Source organism: Linepithema humile, chromosome 8 (genome assembly GCF_040581485.1).
Source record: "Linepithema humile isolate Giens D197 chromosome 8, Lhum_UNIL_v1.0, whole genome shotgun sequence".
In the NCBI taxonomy this organism is placed as follows: domain Eukaryota; kingdom Metazoa; phylum Arthropoda; class Insecta; order Hymenoptera; family Formicidae; genus Linepithema; species Linepithema humile.
The window spans coordinates 1,207,332-1,213,698 of NC_090135.1; positions in this window are offsets into that span (position 1 = coordinate 1,207,332).

A 6,367-nucleotide genomic window follows, 5' to 3' on the forward strand; every position below is an offset into this window, starting at 1 on the left:
TTCTCTCTTTCTCTCTCTCTCTTTCTCTCTCTCGCTCGCTCACTTACTTTTACAAATTCGACGTCTTCATTCTGTTTGACGGATGAATAATTTTACCGGGGATAAGCAATAAAAATTTACACAGCACTTGACATGCAACAAATCTATACCGAGATTTATAAGACATACATTTTTTTTTGTATCACGTATCGAATTTACTCGCGTAAATGAATGATTTATAAATCGATTCATTACTATTAATCACTGCCGAATAATCATATTCCGCTTACTTTCATTAAGAAAAAAGTACACACTACATGCAATTACAGTAATCAATACTTTCACAGATTTACATACACTCACACACGAATCTATCGGTTTGTTATTACTACCGATTAATTATTCGGTGACTAAAAATTATTCGAAGGATACGCCTAACGTTTACACAACGCACGTAGCTCGATGCGGAGACAGTACTCGATGTAAACAATGAACCAGATTATGTTTTTATTGAAAAGTATTGTTACGCCTGTGCTTTTCGCCGCTGATGCTGTGTGTTACAGCTGACGGACCGATCGATAATATCGATTGTTTACATTCTCTTAGCAACAACTTGTTTATTTACAAATGCCATACGGCTTGAACTTATAGTGACCGATCGATATTATCGATCGGTCCGTCAGCTGTAACACACAGCATCAGCGGCAAAAAGCACAGGCGTAACAATACTTTTCAATAAAAACATAATCTGGTTCATTGTTTACATCGAGTACTGTCTCCGCATCGAGCTACGTGCGTTGTGTACACGTTAGGCGTATCCTTCGAATAATTTTTAGTCACCGAATAATTAATCGGTAGTAATAACAAACCGATAGATTCGTGTGTGAGTGTGTGTAAATCTGTGAAAGTATTGATTACTGTAATTGCATGTAGTGTGTACTTTTTTCTTAATAAAAGTAAGCGGGATATGATTATTCGGCAGTGATTAATAGTAATGAATTGATTTATAAATCATTCATTTACGTGAGTAAATTCGATACGTGATACAAAAAAAAATGTATGTCTTATAAATCTCGGTATGGATTTGTTGCATGTCAAAAGCTGTGTAAATTTTTATTGCTTATCTCCAGTAAAATTATTTATCCGTCAAACAGAATGAAGACGTCGAATTTGTAAAAGTAAGTGAGCGAGCGAGAGGGAGGAAGAAAGAGAGAGAGAGAGAGAGAAAGTTGTGCGTGCGTGCGTGCGTGCGTGTGTGTGTGTGTGTGTGTGTGTGTGTGGCGCGTGTTTCATCACGTGTGTTTGATCGCAACGTGCGTCCCGTAATCACCCGTGTCGAATGGAGTTGCGCCCAGTTGCGCCGCTCCTGCCTATCTTCTGTATTCGTCCCGTGATTTGATAACTTTTTTCTTTTATAACTTGAAAAATAAGCGGCGGACAAAATTTTTGTAAAGGAAAAATCGTCTCAGAATTAACTCAGGAATACGTCTGTGCAAGGACATCTGGGTTGTTCTGAATCACCCTGTATATTGCGACGACTTTTCCGTCGGGCAGAAGTACACCCGCCGGTAAGCGTGTCAAACCTCGTTGCTCTATTTTATAGATCTTAATAATTATTGCAAAACTTATAGTTGGGCGCCAGGCGCGGATTAACGCGCCACACGAACAAATTACGTTAGAGTCAATATTTTTCTTTAAAGAGCAACGGCAATAAGCGCGACTAGCCCACTCTACAAATGGCAGAGGGGCGAGGTTCTTTAGAGATGCTAACCCGGTTTGGAGAGAGGAGTCTGAAATAGACGGTTATTAAGAACACGCTAATCAGTAACAAATAACATGTATTTCCAGTAATGAGGTGATATAGATAATTGAGTAATCAAGTGAGTTTGACGCCGGGTGATCGGCGCCTTAACAATTCCGTGGAGCGGAGACATAAATTACCTCGGAGAGAGGCTCTATGATTTTGGATATTCGACTCGCGGAAATCCGCGTACTTCCGTCTCACGCGGTATAATATTTTCGACGTACCAGTTCTATACTTCTCATTGGGTACGGTCGTTGCTATTCACACTACGTTAATCTCTCTTGATAACAGTCAGCGTACAACGCATTTCTTTCCTTACGCGATTCTTAATTGTTCTTAGTATTAATGCTCAACAGAAGGTCGAGATGAGAAATACACGACAGGCTAACTTCAATAAGTTCTTACGCTCGGTACACCATTACGAGAATTGACGTGAAATTATTACTTATACAAACGACATTATACTATACAAAACGACCGTCGGCTCGGCAGCCCCGAGGGGAATAGCATGGTGGAATCTTATTCTATAGAAGCGGTAGTCAGCGGGGCCCGGCCTAAATCTAACCTCGCACAATATCGCGAGACATTTCGATACTCTTCATACTCTTTCACGAAAACCAGGCGGGTTCTTATTTCCGCGAGGCTCGGGCCGCCTACTGATACCGCTCTTACCGCGAAGTCGAAGTGGTGGCCTTACAAAACGTCGGTACGCCCGTTGTGGTCCTCGAGGTTCCGCCCAGGTTGCCGACTCGCCGAACAGTGACGACAGCGAGGCTCGCCGGACAGCGGTGACATTCCGCGCATCGTCCTGCGCATGTAGATCCGCGCTATCGATTAGCGCTACTTGATCCTTCGATATATCTAGCGATCTCGATCCTCGCGTCGCTCCTCGATATTTCGGCCCTCGGTGACGCTTTTCCGAGGTGACCCCGGTCTCTCTCTTTTGGCAGCTGCCGTTAACGCCCTTCGTGGCCTTCTCCGTTTCCGGATCCGAACCTTCTTTGAATCGGTCGGGAACTGGCCAGGTTCCGACCGGATTCTTCTTTCCTGGCTCGTTACAACAGCTCCTTGTTCGGGTACTCCACCCCGGATCTTCGGCGTGTGAGAGCGCGCTTCCCTCTCGGGCGTCATCTCTCTCGGTGCGTTCACCGGCCTCGATATGCTCCGTATCTGAAATCGTAACTGCGGTAGCGACTGTGTCTGGAATCGAATGATATTTGCAAGGGTGTTTTTACTTGCCCTTATCCTGGATCCGTCTGCACGCCGTCCGGGCCTCCGTCGTCCTGCCTGCTGAGTCCCTCGCAGGTCCCACGAAGGCTGCTCCACGGTAATTCACAATATGGGAGTTTGGCCACTCACCACGACTCGCTTAATTCGCTACAACGCAAAATTTAGAATCTCCAAAAGAGAATTAAGAGGGAGAGGTCGCCGCCCCCCGCGGTGGGGTCTTCGATCTCAAATTTCCCTCCTCAATCGGGCTTTCTCGCCCTTGTGACGGACGTCAAAAATGTCACGTCACAATATATATATATATATATCAAATATACGTAGACAAATGTGTATATTCTCACAAAACAATTCTGAAGCACTGATCATGAGCTATCCGCACCTTAGATCTTAGTTCACATAGTTCACACATACATTTTTATAGAAATTCTCTTATCATTTGCCATTCAACAATATTTATTTGTTCTAAGCATTAATTAATTAATAATCTTCTTAAATAGTTTATAAATACTCACATTGAGTACACTAATTTAGCTCAATATGCTTATAATAGTAAACAAACAAGATTCTTTATCTAACGCAGTGTGCTAGTTAAAATTTCCAATTCCTGTGTAGTCTATTCAACAATTCCATCTAACACATTATATCAGTATATATTTACATAGATTAATTATGAAAGAAAGAAAGAAATTATAATTATAAGTGAATTTCACATATCAAAGTATGAACCAACATCCATCACTATACACATACATACTCTTTTGGAAATTCTTTATCACTCACTTATTCAACATTCTTAGCTGCTCAGAACAATGAAAATTCTTATACAATATATAAAATCAATAACAAGTCGTTTAAATTAATTAAATGTTACCCAATAATAATAAAGTAGCTATATCCGAATCTATAAGATCTATTCAAGTTGTCACAATAGAATATTCACTAACACTTCTATTAAATAGCATCGCAAAAAACAAGTTCTTTACTTAAAGCAGTCAGATAAATTCAAAATCAGATCTATACCACTATATCATTAATAACATTAATATATATTAATATCACTAGTAGTAATTCTAGTTCTAAATTACTTAAATCAAATCGTGAGAACGAATTCCTCGTTTCAAGAGTATGTATAAGACATCTAGCACAATTAATACAGTTATCTTACTGTATATATCCTTTCTTAATGTGTGTACACCAATCCATATGCATCCAAGCTCAATGTGTTCCATGCAATATCCATTTAGTATTATCCATAATTTCCTGGTGCGAACATAGCCATAGAATAATCCAAGTAATAAATTGTCACAAGTTACAGACCCATCACCAAATCATGACAGGTTAATCTGCGAAAAATATAATAGTCAGTATTTCATATGTCAACAAATGAGTCTGCTTAACAAACAGCAGACAATACAAATCAAATACATTAACACAGTAAATGTCATCAACTAAAATTCATTCATAAGTTATACATATATGTAAGAACATACATATATATATATATATATATCACACAAAATCTGTCAAAAGTTTATAGTATTGTAAACAGCAATTGCAATCGTATCAAGTGAAGAGAGATATATCGATTGCTTAATGTTTATAATAATGCGAAACAATCATCTGTGCATGTATCATGCGTCTCGGGAGCGCATGATCATGAACAATAATATTCCGCATATCAAACACTCAGTAACTTAAACATCGATCTACTCATCACAGTCAACCTTAAATAACAATAATAACTGTACCAATCATCAATATAACACTAGTAAACTTATTAATAGCGTTTTTCATTGGTCGCACTGGTGCGCACTGAGTGCGCACTAGATGAGGGCAACGTATTTCATTGGGCGTTTCGGTGCGCACGGAGACGGAGCGCGCTGTTTCACTGAGAAGTTGAGTGCCGAGTTTTTGCACGTTAGTGCATAAATTCGACACGAGCTCTAAGAGACGGTGTCGGTTTAGTGCAAGATGGCAGCGCGCGATATTTTTAAGGCTCTTCAATTGCTAGACTTGCTATTGAAAGATTCGATTCAATCTTCTGATAAAAAGTAGTTCGACCCGACACAATTAATTTTAAACGGCTGCGACGGTTACGTCCTAGACGTGACCCCGGATATTATGTTTTATTTATTAAAGAAAATATATATTAATGAAAACGGTAATTGAAAGGATGGTTCTGGCTGATCAAATAATATCGACACTGGCTTTACGTGATTTTTAACAAACTGTCTTTATGTAGAAATATTACAACTTTGCGAAAAACGACTAAGTTTCGATTCGACTAATTCGGCCCGACTGTCTCTCTATATTTTCGATTGTGCGACTGTTCTGTTTGATTCGGCGATAGAGAGTGCCTTCTCGTTCTTGTGTTATCTATCAGGTCGACTCGCTAGAAAATTCTCGATCATTTTATCGGTTACAATTTAACAAGAGGAAAATATCTGGAGCGGGAGCGCGCTCGCGCAGAATCGATTATATCGTGGAGCTGCTATCGATGCTCTGGCTGCCGTCTGCTGGCGCCAACTATCGGTAGTAATCGGTTGCATCTTACAGTTCGGCCGTCCTGGCGCTGGACTTCGTCCCGAAGTTCTTTATTGCGTCATTGTTGCGCAATTTATTGCTTGTGGAAAATAGTGAACAAAAGTGAAATATTTCGTTATAGCCGATTCGACATTTATCTTTCACAAATCTTCGGTAAGTCTCTTTATCACATATGCTCTAATATTTCTATCCTAAAACGTACATTATTAATACTTCTTATAATTAATGATTAACCTAATAAAATCTCTTTTTTTTTTTTTTTTTTTTTTTTTAAAACATCACGGTATTTTTTATTGTAGGCTCGTATCGCGTCTGTTGCGTTTCGCGCCGCCTGTCGTGACGCGTCTCGGTCATTCTCCAGGTCCGTATCCTGTCCAACCAGGGCCTTGGTGAAATGAGCAAACTCGTGATCGGCATGACTGCGCTGCTCGAAACCAAAAAGCAGCTTCGACGGGCTCGACTTCGTGACTGCGTGGTATGTATTGTTAATGACGTATTGTAAAGTGTTTAGACTGTTCTTCCATTCGTTCGGCGAGTTAATCATTTTAGTGAGCGACGATTTAATAAATCTGTTAACTCGCTCGACCGTCCCGTTAGCCCACGGGGCCGCTACTGAGACTTTTCTGTGCTTAATTTTAAATTTCTCTATTATATCGGCAATTTCTAATTCTTCGCATATTTTTTTTATTTTAGCGTCTGAGAGCTGACGGAATTCGAGCTCCCTTTCTAGCGGCAGTTCATGCACGTACGCTGCGCATCGGCTGAGTGCATCTACATGCGCCATTCGTGTACCCGGCCGGTGTGATACTC